Source organism: Herpailurus yagouaroundi, unplaced genomic scaffold, assembly GCF_014898765.1.
Source record: "Herpailurus yagouaroundi ecotype Mexico unplaced genomic scaffold, PumYag 77, whole genome shotgun sequence".
NCBI classification, from domain to species: domain Eukaryota; kingdom Metazoa; phylum Chordata; class Mammalia; order Carnivora; family Felidae; genus Herpailurus; species Herpailurus yagouaroundi.
Genome location: NW_024412388.1, coordinates 68,937,442 through 68,959,545, shown reverse-complemented (window position 1 = coordinate 68,959,545; position 22,104 = coordinate 68,937,442). Strand labels below are relative to the sequence as shown.

Here is a 22,104-nt window from a genome sequence, read left to right as displayed (position 1 = left end):
TATTCTAAAGAATCTTCTATTCTAGGAGTGCCGGGGTGGCTCAGTCGGTTAAGCGTCCGACTTCGGCTCAGGCCATGATCTCGCAGTCCGTGAGTTCAAGCCCCATGTCGGGGCTCTGTGCTGACAGCTCAGAGCCTGGAGCCTGCTTGGGATTCTGTGTCTCCCTCTCTCTGCCTCTCCTCCGCTCATGCCTCTGTCTCTCCCTCTCTCTCAAAAGTAAATAAACATTAAAAAGCTTAAAAAAGAAAAGAATCTTCTATTCTAAAGAATTTCTAATCCCCATAGTACTCACTGGGTCATTCATTTTTGTATGCCCACGGCTTATTTTATCACGCTAACGCTGCTTTGAGATGAGGAAACTGAGGTTTAAGGAGGCTATATGGCTTGCTCAGGTTCATACAGCTGATAAATGATCAACTTCATCTTTGATGTTCCTAAAGGCAGATACATGTTGGCAATTTTTTTGTGACGCTAACCATACCTGGCAGATCAAACGCTCAATTTGCATTTCTTGAATAAAAACATTTTGATCTTTATATATGGATTTTTGTTTTTGCTTTAGCAACTTTTACAGCTAGAAGTGATTTAAAGACCATTGGCTTTTGATTTTTTATACCCCTAAAACATATCCATTAACTTGGTTAGCCAGAGAAATGTCACAATCGGGGTCATCTCAAAATGGTCAATACAACTCTTGCAAATAAGGTAAATATGCTTCTCAAGCTGTCTAAACAGGTGGACTTGTATTTGCTTTGCCCCTAGGCAAACTCAGAGTTTTAAAAACAAATAGGGGAAAACCGTCTGATTTAATTTTTATTTCCCAAATATGGAGAATTTGTATATTTGAAATAGCTTCCCTTGGGGCAGTACTGATGCAGGTAATGGTAAGGTAGGCCATTTACATCAGCAGGAGCTGGTTTTGAAGCAGAAAAAAAATATAAACACTTCCCCAAGACAGACAACATCTTTTCCCTCTTGAACATATATTCACTTCAGAGAAAAAACTTAGTAGAAAGGAGTCCTAACTGGGGCTTATAAAAGTTTAACAGAATAATATTAAACATTACATTTCTTTTTTTACAATTCAAAGTAATTTTCCTTTGAAGATGCGTATGACATTTTGTTTTCTCTTTCATCATGTTTATTTTAAAAAGGTTAATTTTATTTTATGGCCACATATCTATTTGCAAGTACTTTGCTACTTATCAAGCTATTCTATCTAGATAAATTTGTACAACTTCCACGTGAAGGGGGGCATTCTCGTAAGGAAAATATCTACAGTACATAAAGTGCAAAAGAGCTGACCAGGGTTTTTATTATCATAACTTGTATCATTTCTGGACCACTGTCACTAGACATTAATTCCCATAGGGTCAAAAGTTATTCTGCATGCCTATGTGCTGCAAAGTTGGTTTCAATTATTAATAAAACAAGCAAATATTAAATGAGATGCACTATATGATACAAGGAAACAAAATAAGCTTGCAAATCTGTTTAATTTTATCTCTTTAGCTTTTATATACTTGTTTAAAAATGAGACATAGAAAATTCTCTGTACATTTAAACTGGGAAGATACAGTCAAAGGTATCTCCATGGTCTCATCCTTTTCAATGGGTGCCACTGGTTGTACATCAATGAGGCTATACTGCTCATTATTAGCTTGCCATGCTTATCTTTCCTTCTCATTCATCTCTTCTTAGCTTCACTGTCAAGTAAATATCAACCCATTTATTAGGAAAGGATGTCAAGTAACTTGAAAGTCAAAAAGAAATCATGGCAAGAGTTAGAATATTTGAGTCAGTGCTGTGCTGGGAGCTGTCTAATCACTGGCTCCCCCCCCCCCACCCCCCGCTCCACGGTGCTAATAAAACCCTGGTTTGTAGTGTTCACTGATTTCCTTGGCGTAAATGTCTCCATCAGTCAATTGCAAGCTATCAACACAATGCCACTGAAATGTAGAGTTGGGAAGACATTTTATAAATTACGTCAGAAAGTATACTTAGGGTGTCCATTTTGACATTTTTCCACATGTAGAATATTAGGCTCTTTCTGGGTGCTTTTTTTTTAAGTTTATTTATTTTGAGAGAGACAGAGAGAGTATGAGCGGGGGAGGAGCAGAGAGAGAGGGAGAATCCTGAGCAGTCGCCACACTGTCAGCTCAGAGCCGGATGCTGAGCTCGAACTCATGAAACTGTGAGATCATGACCTGAGCCAAGATTGAGAGTCGGATACTTACCTGACTGAGCCACCCAGGCACTCCTCTGGGTGCTTTTTAAACGTTGCTTCTCTAATTGGTATTTAGAGTCCAAGCCTACCTATTTGAAAGGAGCTGACTCCAACACACCATTAAGCCATTCTCCCTTTAATTAGAAAATACATGCTTGAAACCAGTCACAACTGTTAGTCACAAACTAAGGTATTTAAAGTTTGTTACAGTTCAATTTATTTTGAATACTAACACCCACAAAAGATCCTGAATCAAAAGATACAAAGGGTGTGAGAAGTCTATCATCCCTGCATCCTAGCCACCAAGTTTTTCTTCCTTGAAAATAAGCAGTGTTGTCGGTTTCTGTATCTGTGTTGTGTATCTATACAAAAATATTCTATGCAGTGTATATATCCCATCCCCTATTTTTAAAACATAAATGGTAATACACTATACATACTATTTCTCACCTTTTGTTGTTGTTGTTGTTAATACATATTGATAAATGTTTTATATTTATATATGAAGATCTTTCTTATTCTTTTTAAAACTGTGTAAATATTACATTGCTGGATTGTTCCATTATCCATTTGAAATGTCTCTGATTGATGTGGATCTATTTAGTTATTTCCTGTTTTTTGCTTTTATACACATACGAAGTTCACATTATGGCATTTTATATGTGTGGTTTTCCACATGCATATGTATAGTCTTAAATACGTCCTCAGGTCAATTCCTAGAAGTGGAATTTCAGTTTCAGTATTACCAAACAGTTGTATCTTTGCTAATGTTATACATGGGAAAAAAAAAATCTCCAGATGACTTTGATTTTTATTTCCCAGATAATGAGTGAGATTGACCATCTTTTATTTTATTTAAAAGAGCTTGCTTTTCTATGAAGTTTCTATATATTTCCTTTACCGTGCATTATTGAGCAATTTTTAAATCTTGATATGTGGTAAGGATAAGTTATGGATCCAAATTATTTTTCTTCATATGACTATCCTACTTTTTCAATGTCCTTTATTAACTAATCATTCTTTTCCCCACTGGCCTAATGTGCATCTTTACGTATTAAATTCTTCTATGATTTTGTATCTTCATGGACTTTGTCAGCTATTCTATTTATGTTTGTGCATGTTCATGTATTTGTGTAGTATATGTGTACATGTCAATATTATATTGTTTTAGTAAAGCATTACAAGACATTTTCATAACTGGAAAATGTAGTTCCCCATCATGATTTTTCTTTCTATGACTTTTCATGGTGGGGGCACCTGGCTGGCTCAGTTGGTAGAGTGATGAGTTCATGAGTTCTAGCCCCAGGTTGGACATAGAGCTTACATAAATACATACATACATACATACATAATAAATATTTTTAAGGACTTTTCATGGCTGTTTTTTGTGTATTTTTTTGTAGGAACTCTGGCGTCAGCTGATCTTGTTTCAAAGATACTTAGATTGATATTTTATATTAGGATCAATATTTATAGGTAAACTTAGAATAATGGACATATTTATGATGTATGTCTTCCTACCATGAACATTCGATTTTATGCTTCTCTACCTATTCAAGTCACTTCTGTTCCACAGAAGCTTTTAAAGTTTTATCCTACAGTGTTTGCTCATTTTTTTGGTTAAAATTTTCCCCAGATATTTTTTTTCTGTTGCTGTTGAGAAGCCAAACTCCTGTTGTCCTACAATTTACAGCTTCTGAATGACATAGTTGGAAAACTGAGAAGTAAGAAGCCTTCCTCAGAACATATTCAGAGACAAAATTTCTATGGAACCTTTGAATATAAAAAAAAACGACTAGAAATGAGACAAAGTCTTCTTGTTGAATAAGAGTTAGGTTTGTCTACTCAGTTTATTGGACTTGAAAATGGCGACAAATCCCACACAAATTAGCTTTATCACTCTTAGCATTTAAGAGGTAAGATATTGATTTTACCTGTCTTCCCATAATTACATGGTAGCTCACTGGTTTCATCATTTTAAACGTTGAGTTTTTTCCTTAGACTTTTTGGTTTGAGATTCCTTTTTTTCCTCAAAAAGTCAGCAAGCAAGCAAACACAAAAGATAACAAAATTACTGCTTACACTATGCATACCTCTCATTTTTGAGGTGTGTCTCACTTATATTATAGGTCAGCCTGGGGATTCTATTCCTCCTTGATATGTGCTGTTGGCCGCTCCTGCTACCACTGAAGCAGGCTTCGGTGTGTGCTCACTGTATGGAGACGAAGTTCTTTTGAATGGACATATTGTATACATAGTGCTCCTCCAATAATGATTCTTCCTTGCCCGATTTCAACATGCTTCTTGATCACAACAAACCAGCCATTTTTTTTTTGCCCTCTTTCCTTGAGATTCTTGGTCCTTACCATACCACCAATTCCTAGCATTGATTTTATTAAATCAGCACATAGTTTATTTAAAAAAAAAAAAAAGTTTGTATCTCATCTCGATGCCGATGACAATGTCTTCTCAACACTGCCCACGGCAGACAGAGGTTAATACACTCAGGGGAAAGACTACTAAATCATACTGCGTATTTTGTATACTCAGCCAAAAGAAAAGAAGAATTTAATTCCTCCACATCATCTTTTCTTATGTCTCAGTAGCCTGACACCTTCCTCAATCACCTAACTAATGTGCGGAAAGAATGAAAACTCTTTGAGAAATCAGTGACCCAGAAAGTTACAAACCAAAAATTATGAAGCATCAAATGACATGCTATTTATCATTTTTCTTCTTCATAAAATTCACCACTTAGACACTCTGCTTGGTGGTTATATATAAAAATGTTCTCTGTGTGGTTCATATGATTTTAATATGGTATATACACATAAGTGTAAGATCTTTTTATTATAAAAGTATTACTAGCTTATTAAAGGAGCCTTAAAAACAGAGAAGTGTAGGAACAAATCCCGGATTCATTCGTGTTCCTAAATTCAAACACAACCTCTCCTTCAAATATTTTGAAAGCATGATTTTACCCATATATATTCTATGTAAAACTTTATCCTGCATAACACATTAAAAGCATTTTTCTTTTTATAGTGTATTTGAATGGCAAAATAGTTTTAAAATAAAGTAATATGGGGGTGTCTGGGTGGCTCAGTTGGTTAATTGTCTGACTTCAGCTCAGGTCATGATCTCGTGGTTTGTGGGTTCCAGCCCCGCACCCGGCTCTGTGCTGACAGCTCAGAGCTTGGAGCCTGCTTGTGATTCTGTGTCTCCCTCGCTCTCTGCTCCTCCCCCACTCGTGCTCACTCTCTCTCTGTCTCTCTCAAAAATAAATCAACACTAAAAATATTTTTTAAATACAGTAATATGACAGACTTCTTCCATCATTATATAGTCTAATTAGCTGTAAGAGACAGTAGAATATAGCAGTAAGTGCATGGCTTCGGAGTCAGACAGATGTGGGTTCATCAACCATATGTGTCTTCCTCTCTATATTCTTCACTTTTCCCCCAAGGATTGAATTGCTGATTTTTGGCTGAGAGTATGACCTCCCAGGATGAAGAGGTCATGTCCTTGGCTTCTTACAGCTAGTTGTTCTATCCAATGTGATGTGAGTGAAATGGTGTATGAAACTTCCTGGCTTTATCTTGAAAGTAAGGGAATATGTTCTTCCTTGCCCCTTCCTCCTTTTTGCTGGATGGAATGCAGATATGAAGGCTGGAGCTCAAGCAGTCATCTTGATCCCAATGGCAAAAGCACACTCCTGGGATGAAGCAATGGAAAGCTAGAAAAGCTTGGTTCTCCAAGGACTTTGTGGAATGCCATATTCACCCCAAACTGTCTACTATCATGGGTTTTTAGGAGAGAGAATTTTATACATGTGATTTTTTAAAAGTCTATTTATTTTGAGAGAGAGAAAGCATGAGCAGGGTAAGGCAGAGAGAGGAGGAAGAGAAAGAATCCCAAGCAGGCTCCATCCACGCTGTTAGTGCAAAACCTGATGCAGGGCTCAAATTCAATACCACCGAGATCATGACCTGAGCCAAAATCAAGTGTCAGATGCTTAACTGACTGAGCCATACAGGTGCCCCAAGACTTTTATACATGTTTAAGTCTCAGTTAAGTTGGGGAAATTCTAAGTCACTCACAGCTTTATCTAATTCTAACTAATACAATTCTGTTAGTACCAAATATAGATGAATGGTGGTTTCTGCCAAAAGGGTGTGTATTTTTTCCCATAAAACCAAAATAAAACAAACAAAAAGTCCTCAAAGGCAGGCAATACGAGGGTAGCTTGGCGGCTCACTGCAATGGTCGGGAACCTAGATTATTTTCCTTGTTTACTTTGTCATTCTCACTTTTTTCTCTAACCCCTTCATGATCCCCAAATGGCTCTTTCAGCCTCTAGCATCATCTTCTTACATAAAAATGTATAAAGGCGAGAAGAAAGGGAGCAGGAAAAGAGAAAAGGAAAGGTTGTAGGAAGGTATTTTCAAGAAACCCCAAGCATATTTATTCTTAAATCTCATTGAATTATATCATATTCCCATCCCTAGGCTTACGAGTTGCAAAGGAGGTTGGGAGGTTGAACTACCCTAATCAGTTTAGACTGCCCTTGATTCATCTCTTGGAGCTGTTTACCTTTCTCCTCAAACAAAATCAGAGCTCCATTAGCAATAAAGAAACTAGAATGCCAGAAACATGAGTCACTAGCTGTATCTGTCACACTTGCCGTATGACCTTGACTTTGTGGCATTATCTGTGCAATGGGGTGACAACGATACCCAACTCTTAGGAAATCAGAAGAGATGCTATTTGAAAGGAGCTAGCATTGCTCATACTGTTTGTTCCATATATGGTAGGTACCCTGACTATTACTATTCCCTTGAGTTGATGTATCTGACCCTATGCCAAGGACATTTTGGGTTAGTTTTTGCTTTTTTTTGGCTATTATATATAACTTTAAAATTAATATCCTTTATACAAGGTTTTCCCCCCTCTCTCTGCTTAGGATTCTTTTCTTGGGTATATTCAAGAAGTGTAATTACTGGGTCATTCAATATTAGTGGAATAAATTATGGCCCTTCTGGGATACCACAAAAATTGCATAGAAATCAGGAAGCCACACACTCCTTATACCTTCCTTGGCAAGGATACTGGGCTACACATAAAGAACACTCAGTTTTTGGAACACATTTAATACACACAAACAGAATCAATCCTGAGACATGTTTATTTTGTTATGGTTCCGACCTTCCTCACCCCCCCCCACTTTTTTTTTCCAAATAGAAATCAATGTTCATTAAACTTGTCTTCAAATTTCTGGCTTGTCATTTTCTGTGTGACCTTGGGCATGAGCATAATATCTGTGACTCCATTCACTCACCTGTAAAATGGGGATAATAAAAACAGCCTACCTATCTGCAACTGAGTAAATACATAAGGGAGCACTTTGGCAACTATGAAGGACTCTAGCTATATATATGATTATTAGTATCTTTGGAAAAGTTTGAAGATTAAAAAAAAAGAACGCTGTCAACTTAATAAAGCAAGTGTTCCAGACATAGTTCTTAGTACTCAAATTATATTGCCCCATTTAATCATCACCGTACCCTTAGGAGATAAACACCATTATTATGGGCACTTTTTATGAAGAAACTGAGGTGCAGAGAAGTGAAATACCTTTCCCAAGTCACTCTAGATTTGAACCCAGGCAGTTTGATGCTGGAAAGCCTAAGCTGAACCACAATGCTACACTGTTTCTGCGTGTGTTTAAAAAACACTAAGATGGGGGCACTTGGGTGGCTCAGTCAGTTAAGCTCCCGACTCTTGATCTCTGCTCAGGTCATGATCTCACAGTTTGCAGGATGGAGCCCTGCATTAGGCTCTGCCCATTAGGCTCTCCCTGCTTGGGATTCTCTCTCTCCTACTCTCTCTGCCCCTCTCCTGCTCGCGCTCTCTATATTTAACATCAGATTGGAAGACTTCTGCCTGAGCAACAGCCTGTGTAGCCAACACTTCCCCTTCTGCTAGATAGATGGTCCTGAGTACAGCCACGTCAAGTTACGCATAATACGAACTTGAAGCAGGAGCTAACAGGATATCTGACTCAGGTTGGGCTACTTCTCTTCTTGTGTGCGATCGGACATATTCACAGGTGCTGAGGACTAAAGAGAAAAGAGCAATCAATCTATCCCTAGAACCAATGGTGGAGAAGGTGACATTTGTGTTTGATGTGCTTCTCTAATATTTTATAACCGCACGACTCCCTCTGTTGTCTTCACATCTCCCTCCCTGCTCTTCATTTTCTCTTACCGGTTCTACGCCTGCCCGGCTAGTGCCTGTTGCTCAGAGCTAAGCTTTCCATCTTTCAGCTAAAAACCCAGTTTCAATTAATTTCTTCTTTAAAGGAGTCTAATCAATGAACTTCTGGACTAAGGTGTTAATAACAGAAATGAAGCAATGTGCTGATTTTCTTTCCGGAGAGAAATGCATTTGAACATATAAGGGTGATAGCTGAATTCGGAGATGATAACAGTTAGGGCATTAACAGCACCTGGTGGGTGAGGAAGGGACTATTGGGTGGGATTTGTAGTACCTTTCAACTCATGCAACTGGACCTACTCTGTCTCAGACAGAAACAAGTAAAAGAAAGCTAGGGTTAAAAAAAAAAAAAGGAGCAGAAGGTGGAGGGGAGAGACCTCTCTGGCAGGCAGAGAATTATTCTGGTTTTCTCTAGGAAAGCAAATGCCCGGTCTTCAAACCTCCCTTGCAGTGAGGAGGGACAATGGCCAATGAAATATTCACAGTCTGCTCTGGATTTCTCACGTGGGTGCTTCACCTCCCTCCTGGTCACTTCCTCCTTCTTTTCAGAAACGAGGACATGGGATTAAAGAAGCAGCAGCAGCCATATGTTGATGGCTGAAGGAAAAGGCTAAATTAATCCCGAACAGCTTGGTTCTGACATCCTTAAGCCACTAATCAACACCAACAAGGCCTACCCCTGAGTGTGGGATTATGTGGGGAAGAATAAGTCCCTTATTTATTTAAGTTACTCGTTTTCTATTATTTGTAGCAGAACACAATTCTTAATCAATATGACCTCTGGCTGAAATGGGCTAAAGGCATTGAAAGTGGCCTTCAATGACTACCTTGCACCTTCCCTAACTATATCTAAAGTATCTACTATTGATTAAGCACTCACAGCGCAGGTTTGCTAGCACCACTGACTTCTTATACGACAGCGTGAAGGTGATATTATTAGCGTCTGACAGAGGATGCTGAAACTCAAAGTCACATAGTGAGTAAATGGAGGGTAGATGGGAGACACTGGGTCTTTTTCTGAAAGGTATATGTATTTTTCCACTTCTCTCTCCTGTCCTGTCTCCTAAGCAGGGATAGAGTGACCGCATTCCCTAGTCACTTCATTCCTGTTCTTCCACAGTGATGTCACAGAGGATTATGCCCCCAAATAGAAGCTGGTCAATGCTGGCCTTATAAGAATTTTTATGAACACTGAAAACGTTCCTTACAATTAACTTACTTTATCAAACCATCAGGGTTTGCTATAAAAATGATCTGTATTCATGGAAAACACATTGGGCTCATGGGTAGGCTTAAAATAGACCCTAAAGGTCAGGTAATAATTTGAAGGAGTGATAATGGTCTTGAGTAAGATAAAGGAAAATAATAATGCAGGAAGCTCAAGGAAGGAAATACCGGAATCTAAATATGAAGAAAGAGTGTTGGAACAACACCATTTTACCCCTTTGGACTTATCAACCTACTTTTCTTTTAATGGCTACCCACCACATGCTAACTTCCCAACCTTCCGGCTGTCTTGCCAAGGTGGCTGACTGGTCCTGACAAGGATCAGATGAAGTCATGAAGACAGGGCCCCACATCCATTGTCATTTTAAAAGAAAAAGAATTTAATGTGCGTGCTATTTTTGTAAATATGCTTCATAAGCCTTCCCATTTTGACTAATCATTTCAGTTCTGGACATTTATCCTAAGGAAATAATTCCTGAGATGGGCAAAGATTTTAAGTTAAGATGATTATTTGTCGTATTGCTTATGTAACCAATATATCAGGACAACCTGAAAACTAGTATTTTGAATCATCAAATTTGAATGATTATATTTGAATGTTTGGATGATCAAATAGTTCATTCCAACAGTGCAACGTCACAGAGCCATTTAAAATACAGCATAATCTTCTATTACTCTGTACTGCCAGTGAATAAGGCGGTATGCACTATGTGATACCATTTTTGTAAAAAATAGAGTGCATGCATGTTTATGCACAGAAAATACAATAGAGGGACATATATATGGCAAATGTAAATGAGTTATTTGGGGAAGAGAGGTTGCAGGAATTTTTATTTTCTTCTGGTTGCATACATTTTATTTTTCCACATTGAAAAATTATTTTTCTACATACCAGTTGTGCTCTAAGAGAGGAAACACTGAACGTAAAAATAGTGAAACTATGAAAGATGGTGCCCATGTAGATCACACAACAAACAAAGCGAATGGTCCACTCCTACACTGTCTGTAGACACTGCCATCAGGAAACACCAGAAGATTGTTATTTTCTGCTAACAGAAAACACCCCCCCACCCCCCACCCCCAGGTGCTTGGCTCCTCAGAAACATAATGCCTCTCTCCAAACAGAATCTGGTTGGAAGACACCACTGTCATGTTCTAAGCAGAGGCAGAACCACATTATTAGCATGAATAAAGGGAAGCAATCATTTTAGAAGCCCTTAAAATAGCACCAACAGCCACAAATGCAGATTCTTTTAGACTCCCTTCCTTAAGACACTGATGCTGCAGTTTAAATTATTTATTTTCATTCTTGCCTCTCCTCCTCCGGCTGTTGTCTGTCTGGTGATGGGGAGGGACACCACTGACCAGAAAATAGAGGCTCTTCTGCACACTGTCAATCAGAGACCGAAGGAAGCTTGTTGGAAGGATGGAAGAAAATTAGTTAGAGGCTGTCACCATGCATACCGTTTGCATCAGATGAGAAACGATATACTGTTAATACTTAAATCAGGAAGGAATAGCAGAATAAAAAAAAATATTCGACCCTGTTTCTTTTCCTTGTCCCACTTTCTTTTCACCACGCCAGTATCAAAAGTCTATGTATATGCTGCATATTCCCAGGAATATCTGGCAATATCTGCAAGGGCACAACTTTGTAGACATGGCAAGACAAATGCTTTATTAAATGTTATGCCTGATGCCGAATTCTAAGTTTGTTCTTTTCCACCCAAATTTAATATTTGGAGGTTTTGGTACATATAAGCTTGACAAATCAACTTTCTGTTCTTGAGTTAAAGGCAAATAAAAAGCATTCAGAAAACTTCATGAACATCAAATGTCAATTGCAGCACAAGATTTTGATACGACTGTACGTAAATCTGAAACATATGGATTGAATTTTCCTTGCAATATTCTAGTGTTTGGAAGGAAAATCTGTGCAAAAATGTGTTGCGGGTTTTCTGAAACCCCCAAAGTTGAAAAAACATTTTGATTTATTTAGGTTTAGAAATGGGATAACCATTTTGCACCCCAGGAAACTTAATTAGGTACCACATTCAGTTCTGCACTGCATGGCACAGGGGCCTGAATGAGTGATCCCCTCTTTTCAGTTGTATTGGACGGTTTTAAGTACATTTGAAGTACGGAATCTAATCAGTGGAGGAGCCAAGAGGTTTCCTTGTGGGGCTCTAACTACCCCATATAATCTCCATCAGCTTCCCCTCAAGTCACCTCCAATAAACATACAATAAATAAACAATAAACAAACAGAAGATGCAAACCCAAACAACCACACCACTTAAGTAAAAACTGCAAGGTTGTTACACAAACTAAGCCTCCAGACAAGTTTCCCTAGCCTACAGAAAATTCCTGTGTCTCCACTGCCTGAAGTACGGAGAAACACTGACGACCACCCTGATTTTGCTTGGCTTTTTCGGATCTTGTCTCAGACCTGAATCCTTTAGCTTGACTTAACCGCATTCCTCTCCAACCCTCAGCAAAGTTCCATCCAGGAGCCCATGTCCCAGCAGGTCACACCATTGTGTTACTCTGCTGGGTCACGGGGATTCACAAAAGGTACCAGGAAGAAGCCGGCTAACATAACGTTTACAGGAAGGTTGCGCTGCCATGGACTGCTCTACCGGATCAGGATGCGGGTTGTCCTTCAAAGACATTGATTTGCAACTGCATTTTAGAAATGTCTCCTTTTCCAGGTTAGAAATCTTTTCCAAATTAGAGATTCAGTAAATGGAATTGGGTTAAGACTTCCTTTTGCTTGCCTTTCTAAAGATGTAAGAACGTTACACATAAACACAAAAACCAACACACAAGGAAACAGTGTAAGCTTTTGATTCAGGAAGTTTTGCACATAGCAGAAGTTCAATTAATGTTACTTCTTCCTTCTTATTTCCCTGAATATTCTAATAACCATATTGCCTGGAATTTTGGTTCAAATCATCAAATAAATAATCAAAGCCAAACAAAATAGAAATCACATCATCAAAAACAACACCCACAGTCTGTTAACAAAGTTCTCAGCTTTTTTTGATGCCCAGGGATACAGAGATACTCCAAATTTCCACTCCGAAGTCATGACCAGTTGTGCAGGTTTGTCCTCAGCAAACTGAGAGACTGTTCAGGATTAATTACAAAATGGAAGGTCTCTCTCTCTCTCTTTTTCTAAAATCGGTAAGCACTAAAAAGAGAAAATGACCCAATAGAAAAATTTAAGGAAGATAGATATTTTAATTTTTCACACAAAAATATACATTTTTCTAAGGCCACAATTACATTACAAAAGGTAAAGATTCATGCTTTTTTTTTTCCTCTGTCAGTTATCAAACACTGGCTTGAGAGATATTTGCTGTTACCAGGCATTGGGGAGTAGGTAAAAAAAAATTAGTCAAGAGAAAGCAATGATTCTGATTAAGTAAATTCCATTGAACTCTTTCTAGTAAGCATTATTCAGGTCATGAATGCTAATTTGTCCTGCAGGGGGCTGTGGGTAATTACCCAGAAAAACTATCAGCTTTATTGAGTTGCTACAAAACAGTATAACTGCATGGTACACTGTAAAAGAAGACAACCTTGATGTGTACTCACAGAAGTGGGTATTTTTCCCCCCCACTGGGAAGATTTTATAGCTGAGAGAGAAATGATAATAAATGGCATTTCGCTTAGAAAAATAGAGCCACGTCAGCGTCACTTCCTGTTTAATAGTCAAATAAAATTCCTGACATGCATAGACATGTATCTGAGAAGTGCCACCAAAACACCCAAACACTTTTAGCTTTCTGCATATTTAAAATTGCGTAGAATCAGAACCGTCTTAAAAAATGAAGCAAATATGGCACATTGGCCGCGTTCCAGCAACTACACAGAACTGCTGACATTACTAAAATCTAGATAATTTAGTCCCATATGGGAATCCATACCACAATTATGTTGTCCCTGCTCCGACACAGCCCTGATTTTGCACTTCTTTAAGCCTGGCTTTTTATAATCTTAATTCCCTTCACCAATAAAGCAATTTGCATTCACATAGTCTTCCTGGCTAAGACAGAAAGAAGAAGAAATCTGTTACATGACCTTGGTCTCTTTACAGTTGATTACAAGGAAACAAAGTCTTCAACTAACCCGTTCTCTCATCTTTTTTTAATTGATGTGAAACATCACACTATAAACTGTTGATGGCTACCCGCAGCAGGCTGGAGACTCACATATTAAGATGTAGGAGGCTCACATGTTTAAAATCACTTGGTTTGCTCATTTAGCACGATGAGGTAAAACTCACACTAAGTTCACGCAGATGTGCATCACGGACAAACACCTACATATTAAAGAGATGGCATTCCTCTACGAAAAAAGGCACAGAGCTATTACCAAATGTTGAGATTTAAAAAGTTGTTTTTACAACTCTCCATCCTTTACTGAAATAATTTGAAAAATGTGCTTGCTTGGTTCACTAAGGCCTATCCTGACACTTCATAAGTTTAACAAAAAATAATCATTTCCAGAACATTGTTTTCTCTGTAATTTGGTCCAAATAGTGTCAAAGTCAAATATTCACATGAAATGTGTTTTTCTTTTTGCCTCACCTTGCCTGCCTTAAAAGACGAAGCAGCACAGAAGAACCATGTGGCAAGTATAATCATATCAAACAATTAAACTTCCATGGGAAAAGTGAGATTACTAATTAAAAAAAAAAGAAACTCTTGGGGCGCCTGGGTGGCTCAGTCCGTTAAGCGTCCGACTTCAGCTCAGGTCACGATCTCGCAGTCTGTGAGTTTGAGCCCCGCATCAGGCTCTGGGCTGATGGCTCGGAGCCTGGAGCCTGCTTCCGATTGTGTCTCCTTCTCTCTCTGCCCCTCCCCCATTCATGCTCTGTCTCTCTCTGTCTCAAAAATAAATAAAACGTTAAAAAAAATTAAAAAAAAACTCTTTTGGTCACCCTTTTTCCCTACACAAAGAAAATAAGAAGTGCAGATTACCTATACTTATTAACAGCAATGCTTTTGGAGGACTAAAATATTAAAGGAACAATCCTACAGGTCCCTAGTCATCTGTGTATCGAGGAGTCTGTGGTCTTCTTTAGTTGTGGTCTTAGTTAAAAGGGCGACAACATCCCTCGAGGTACCAGTAGGTACCATTGATTGCCAATGATGATTTATTTGGGAAGGATGTTACCCCACATTCAAAACAGTTGAGTGACAGTTGTATCTGGCTGTCGCTACCTGAGATATTTCATATTATTTTAGATTTAATATAATGTTTACTCTGAAGGGTAGGGATCTATTTTGTTTATTGAAACTTATTTTTTTTTGGTCCAAGATCAGGAACTATTTCCACACGGTCTTTGTTTATTTTTTTTTTTTTTAATTTTTTTTTCAACGTTTATTTATTTTTGGGACAGAGAGAGACAGAGCATGAACAGGAAAGGGGCAGAGAGAGAGGGAGACACAGAATCGGAAACAGGTTCCAGGCTCCGAGCCATCAGCCCAGAGCCCGACTCGGGGCTCAAACTCACGGACCGCGAGATCGTGACCTGGCTGAAGTCGGACGCCTAACCGACTGCGCCACCCAGGCGCCCCAACACGGTCTTTGTTTAACGTTCACATTAAGCACCAAGAGGTAGTTAAAAATGTGAAGCTTTGATTGTGTCCCTTGTTAATATGATTAAGCTTGCAGGGCATGCTCTTCATTTACTTTCTTGTGAAAACTTGTGAAAACTTGTATACACTCACATATCAAACCCAGAAAGCTATTTTTTCCTTGTCAAATAGTTTTTTAAAAGGAGCCTGAAAAAGGCACTGACTATGAAAAAAGACAACCCAATAATGGAGAGTTCAAACTGTTCATGTGTACTAATAATGAAATCCACCAAAGTATTTTTCATTCTTTCTACACCTTGACAGTGACAAAAAGGAGCCAACATAACTTTTCCCCCCCAGCGGATTAAAAGCAGCTCTCGGTTTTCACTGTAACTATAACCTATGTCTAGTAATGGCCTTTCAGTAGAATTAAAAAAAAAAAAATCAATATTATCACCAATGCATATCTTCTCTGGTTCTAGCCTTGAGAATATAAAATTGTTTTTTATCATGGCTCATTTTAAGGGAAAATGAGTACCATATGTATTTCATATATAGTATTAAAGAGTTTGAATGAGTGTGTTTGTCAGGTTAACACTTCTGGTTTTAATAAGGAATTTTGTTTTTCAGCTCTCTTTTCATTGCTCACCTAGGACCTAATCTGCCATCCATACTCTGAAAAAATTCCCTCCAGACTGCAAACTCGGGCCGCGTGAGGACTTGTCGAATGTGTGTTCAACTGGAGGATAGACACCTGAGAAATATTATTATATTCAGCTTTCACATTATGGTTATCACGCCCAACACAGCTAGCCCTGTAAGTAATAATTATTAACACGAATGTTAGTTCAGTCTAATTTAGTTCATTAGCAGGATAACTCCTTTGATTTCCAAAGAGGCATCAGGACATGTGAATCAGTGGGTGGTACCGGTGTGTTTATTACCATCATTCATTTAACTTTTGCTCCTGACGGTGGTGTTTGTTGAGTGAACAGACGCTGAATATGTAGCAAAGCTCCACAAACTTCCTTTTCTGGACTTGAACGTGTGCAGAGAAAGCCTCGGGGTCTTCCTTCATCTGTCACCCTGGAATTCCCTCTGTGGGGCGGACTTGCAAGGATTAAGAAAGTTGTCCCCAGCATGTATTTCACTAAATCCTCACATCCCATTCAGCACGGCTGCTGCCCGAACAAGTTCCTCCTGTTTGCACACAAGAAATGGCTGGTGCAAACAACTCAATAGACAGCCTGCCTGGCACAGTGAGGCAGGTGTCAGTTCAGCTTGGTGCCAGTTGTTAATCCATTTGCTTTACATAAAAGATGGAAAAATAGGGCTTTGTTACTTGAACTAGTTCTTCAGGCTCTGTGTAAAGGAGGCTTTTTTCATTCATGTTTTTTTTTTTTAACAGTTTCCAACATCATAATGCTTCTTGTTAGGAATCTGGTAATATGATTTCTTCCACAATGCAGACAGGCACCAGGTTTACAGTAAATTCATACGAACTGTCTGTCAAAAGCCTGTCTATTCCACTTGGGTTACAAAGCACGTATGTGAATAGGGCAGGAGGTCAAAACAGTGTAGGATGGCAGATAGAGTGGTAAAGAATGAGCCGGGAAGCAGCTTTTTGTTTCTTACTAATATCGGCGGCATCGTTTTTGGCATGTCACTGATGTATTTTTTTCTAAGTGATTTCCCACGAAAAAAAGACAGTACACCTTGAGCTGAACGACAGCGGTATTGTCCCCAAGAGAAGCAAAGGCCACTAGACCCTAAGATGCAGTTAATGGGGTATCAGAATCACGAGCGGGCCTGTTGGCTTTGTGTGTTGTTGTGCATTGATCTCCGATTCATTTTGGCAGTTGTGCTACTCCATTACTCTAGATTTTAATCATTCTGCAAGACAGGGATTTGATGGGCGAGGAATGTGGCAGTGGTTGAAAGAAAGGAGGAAGCAAAGGGCGACTTTAATCAAAATGCGATTTTAGCATGAGAAGAGGGAAAGAGGAGCTATGATATTGCATTAAAAGATGGAAGAACAGTTCCTCTAGTGGACCACACACTTCTTGAATGGAGCCTACAGAAAAAGGGCACATGGGCTGGGAGCAGTTTGAGCTTACTTGTTCAAACTAAGTCCTGAAGCTATTTTCAAACTAATATTTAATATATATTCTTGGTGAATATTTCAACTTCTAAAGGTTATGTCAGAGGTAGATCTGGAAAATAAATGAAGGAACAGAGTTTGTAACATTTCTTGGGAGATGGCAATACCTCATCTATGGTCCCCACTTTGTGCTGTATAAAGGTGATATCCCGCATACAACCCGGGCACAGGGCCTCAGGATTTAATGCTCTGCTGCCACAGTCTTGAAATTCCTATTTTTCAATAATTGTGGAGTATGCTTTATTATGAGCCGTATAATCAGATGGATATCATGTGACACCAGCCAGTGAAAGTCTTGTATTGAAACGACTTCTCCCTTTCTTTAATCCAGATTTGATGCTGTTAACCAATTCCGTTATTTAAATTGACTAGTAAGATTGGAATCAATTTGATTTATCAGACTATGTTTCCCACTAATTAGGCCTTCTTTTTAGCCTCTTTCTGTGAATTTCATTCCTCCCCCCAGTTTTTCCTGATACATAACTGACATAGAACACTGTGTGAGTTTACGATGTACAATGTGATCCTCTGATTTGTCTACATTGTGGAATGATTATCACAATAAGGTTCGTTAACACATCCATCACCTCACATAATTGTACTTTTGTGTGTGGTAAGAACATTTAAAACCCATTCTCTTCGCAACTTTCAAGTACAGAATAGAGTACTCTTAACTATAATCATCATGCTGAATATTAGATCCCTAGGACTCATTCATCTTATAAATGGAAATTTGTACCCTTGTCCAACGTCTCCCCATTTTTTCCACCCTTCCAGCCCATTCAGTCCATTTTATTCTCTATTTCTATCAGCTTGGCTTTTTTTTTTTTTTTTTTTAGATTCCACATATAAGTGAGATCATACAGTATTTGTCTTTCTCTGCCTAACAGAGTTCACTTAGTATCATGCTTTCAAGGTCCATCCCTGTTGTTGCAAATGGCAGGATTGTATTCTTTTTTTATGGGTGAATAATATTCCATTATGTATTCCAGAAGTGGAGTTGCTAGATCACGTGGCAGCTCTGTTTTGAATTTTCTGAGGAACCTCCATACTGTTTTACTGATATATGTACCAATTCAGATTCCTATGAACAGTGCACAATGGTTCGCTTTTCTTACATCCTCATGAACACTTGGTGTTTCCTGGCTTTGTTTTGTTTTGTTTTGTTTTGTTTTTTTGAGAATTGCCTAGAGTTCTAACAGGTGTGAGGTGATATTTCATGATGGTTTTGATTTTCATTTCCTTGATCATTAACAATGTTGAACATCTTTTCTTGTCCTCTTGGCATTTGTGTGTCTCCTTTGGAAAAATGTCTAGTCGGGTTTCCTGTCCATCTTTTACTCAGATGATGATGATAATGACCATGATTGCTATTGAGTCACACGAGTTCCATATATATTGTGGATATTAACCCCTTACTGACATATTGTTTATAAATTTTTTTCTTTCATTCCCTAGGTTGTCTCTTCATTCTGTGAATTACTTCTTTTGTTGTGCAGAAACTTTTTAGTTTGATGTATGACATTCTTAATATTTTTATCTTTGGATTTGTGTTGTATGAAGTCTAACAGAATGATGGAGCATGGACAAAAACCAAGGAGATACACACAATACATGTGTCTCTTGTTCCTTATCTCCCATGAACAGAGAGCATCTGTGGTACCCAATGAGCACTGAATTCCAGTGGACCCATCACGTGTGTGTGGAAGCTCACTGAGTTTCAAAGTGAGCACAAGGGAAATGGGTTATGTCTGTCACTGAGGTGGTGGTGATATGATGACATAGAAGGCAAAATGTAGGGCGACACCTAGGTCTTTCCTGTTCAGCCTTCCTACTCTTCTGTGAGGTGGAGAGTGATGGTAGAATGTGCATAAATGAAGAAGTGAAATAAAGCCAACCGAGTTACCTCTGTGTCATCTTTCCACTATTCTGGTAAGAATAAAATGCATATACATATCTAAGATACAAAATAGGAGTTGTGTGATTTCAGTGATTCCGTGTGACTTAAATGCTCTTATAAAAATGGGCATTGCACGATATAAAATTGGCAAAATTCACGCTGAGAGCTTAAAATTTACTTAGTACGGCATGAAGTAGCAAATAAACACCAACATAAGTCACGCGAATATGACTATGTACAAGAGGAAAAGAAATCTGTGTATTTTAGGACCTTTAATACCATCCCCCACCCTCACTTTTTGAACAATATGACCCACATTTTAATTTTGCACTGAACTCCACAAACTACATAGCTGGCTGTGCAACAAGGAAATATTTCTACCAAGGAAGTAGAAAGTGGGATGGGCCCCCAAGTACCATAAGGTAAACTTTCCAGCTTTCTAAATGATTTTACCTTTGAAGGAGTCATTCAGTATTGATCACAATGATAGTAAACGGAACCCCTTCTTGTGATATCGAGAATCCACTCAGGCAGCAAACCTGTCAGTCCCCTGTCATTGCTCCACTCATCACAGCTCAGCAACTTGGTAGCTACCTTTCTGGTTATGACAAATAGTGTATGACCAGTTCCTACTGGTCATGCTGCCTTCTCATCAAGGAGCAAGATAAATGGCCATCATACAATTTGAAATGGAGGACTTGAAAGTAGCACATTTCCATAATACGTGGCCATGGAGGAGAATGCCACTAATTAGAACCCAAGGAGCACACAATTAAATTAATTAGTAAATGAACAATCCCCTAGAAGCCCCAAACAGTTCATTTGCCACTACAAGATGAGCCATTTGCCCATCCACACGAGTAGAGTCAATCCCTTAATAGAATTGCTTAATGCTAGTGTGTCTATGCAGAACTTTGCTATCAACGTCAGCCTTCTTCAGTCGAAGAGAGAGTGCTGAGGGGCTCCCTCTCAAGGGGAGTGTTAGCTCTCACATTCCCCTGGTGCTGCCATTGGTCTGCCAGCAACTGATCAAATCAGCACATGTCATCGGTGCCTCCTGTCATCTTAACCCAGACCATTTTCTCTAAAACAGCAACGCTCTCCCCTTGCTATTTGAAATGTTTTCTTCAGTCGCACTTAACTCTTTCTGACACATTATGTACAGCGCTGTCTTCTCATGGTCTGTCTTCTCTTAATCATACAGTTGGCCAAAGAAAGTCTTTTTTTTTTTTTTTCACTGCCATGTCCCCAGGGCCTAGAACACTGCCTGGCTGGAGTGGGCCCTCTGTGAACACTTGTTAGATTGATGAATGGGGGTGGGGAGAGAGAAGGAGTGGTTGAAGGTCACAAACAAGTTTGGGAAAGACTGGATTAAACGAAGCTCAACTATCTTCTTTATCACTGGACTTAACAGGCCTTTGATAATAGCTCAGTGTTGCTTGTCAATCTCCAACAGAGATCTAACGTAGCAGTCAATTGGACCTTGGGACTCTCCCCGCCTCCTCCCCCCACCCCCCCACCCCCCTGCTTAGAACAAGTATTCTTTGGAACACATTTTGGGAAATGTCATCTTAAGTGGTAATTTATTGACCTCACAGAATTTTAAATGAACCTTTTACCAGAGTAAATCCACCTCTTTCCTTCAAGTTCTTAATATTTTATGAAACAGCCTTTCTTGGGCTAATTAGAAAGGTGCTGCCATTTGTGTCTTGCTCTTTCCAGACTCATCATATTCTTGGATTTCACACTAAAAGAAGTTTGCTCTTAACCTGTATTTGATGCAAGTGCCACAGTGTTGGTTACTTTGCCCTACTGGTTTCTGCATTCCCTCTAATTCTGCGTGCTCATCAGTCTATGTGTCTCAGAATAGGAACAGAAATTCCTCCAGGCAGAAGGAAAGGACCCAATTCACCGGTCATGATCTTTAGCACAACATTCAGGCCCCTCTTGTGTATAATGTGGTGCTTTCTAAATGATACTAACGAAAATGGTGTAATGATATTGATCCCACATCAAAAACTGAGGTAGATGTAAGAAAGTAAAAACACAACAGAATAGAAAGTCAGGTGTTTCTCAATTCCTGGTTTCAGGATCCTGCTGTTGTAATTGATGTTAATGTTGAAACAGAGACACGCTCTGTACCTAGATGAGTGAACCAGAATACACACATGATCAGGCATAAAGCACACTTTCAAAACCGGGTGTAGACTATTACTGAACAGTATGTCAAGTTACAGCAGCCGAAATAAGTTGTACTGCACCCCGAATACACACAGAAGCTGGCCCAGACAGCTAGTAAAATCTCAGAGCAGGGGCACCTGGGTGGCTCAGTCAGTTAAGCATCTGACTTCGGCTCAGGTCATGATCTCATAGTTTGTGAGTTTAAGCCCCACATTGGGCTCTGTGCTGACAGCTCAGAGCCTGGAGCCTGCTTCAGATTCTGTGTCTCCCTCTCTCTCTGTCCCTCTGCCACTCACGCTCTGTTTCTCTCTCTCAAAAATAAACATTAAAAAAAAGGGAAAAAAAAAGATTACAGAGCAGAAATATTCCAGAACAGTCTACCAATACATTATCAGGAGGTACTTCTGGACAAATCATCAGATGTCCTTGGTAAAGCTCATAAAAGTTTACTCATAATTTGAGCGCTAAAATGCTGTGTTTGTATAAAGAAGTGAACAGAGTAAATTTTATAAATGTAAATACTTTCTTACTGGCATTTTTTTTT

The 22,104-nt window shown here is 38.9% G+C and overlaps 1 protein-coding gene and 1 long non-coding RNA gene across 28 annotated transcripts in view; one reads left to right on the top strand and one right to left on the bottom strand.

The window, feature by feature from the left end:
* The window catches only part of ADGRL2 (adhesion G protein-coupled receptor L2), a 631,449-nt gene that overhangs the window by 431,861 nt on the left and 177,484 nt on the right, over window positions 1-22,104 (bottom strand). The window lies entirely within an intron of this gene.
* Window positions 1-22,104, top strand: part of LOC121027367 (uncharacterized) — a 37,324-nt gene that overhangs the window by 6,162 nt on the left and 9,058 nt on the right. Inside the window, exon 2 of the long non-coding RNA XR_005788686.1 lies at window positions 15,949-16,135. This is a non-coding gene — a long non-coding RNA (uncharacterized LOC121027367). The remainder of the gene's footprint in view (window positions 1-15,948; window positions 16,136-22,104) is intronic.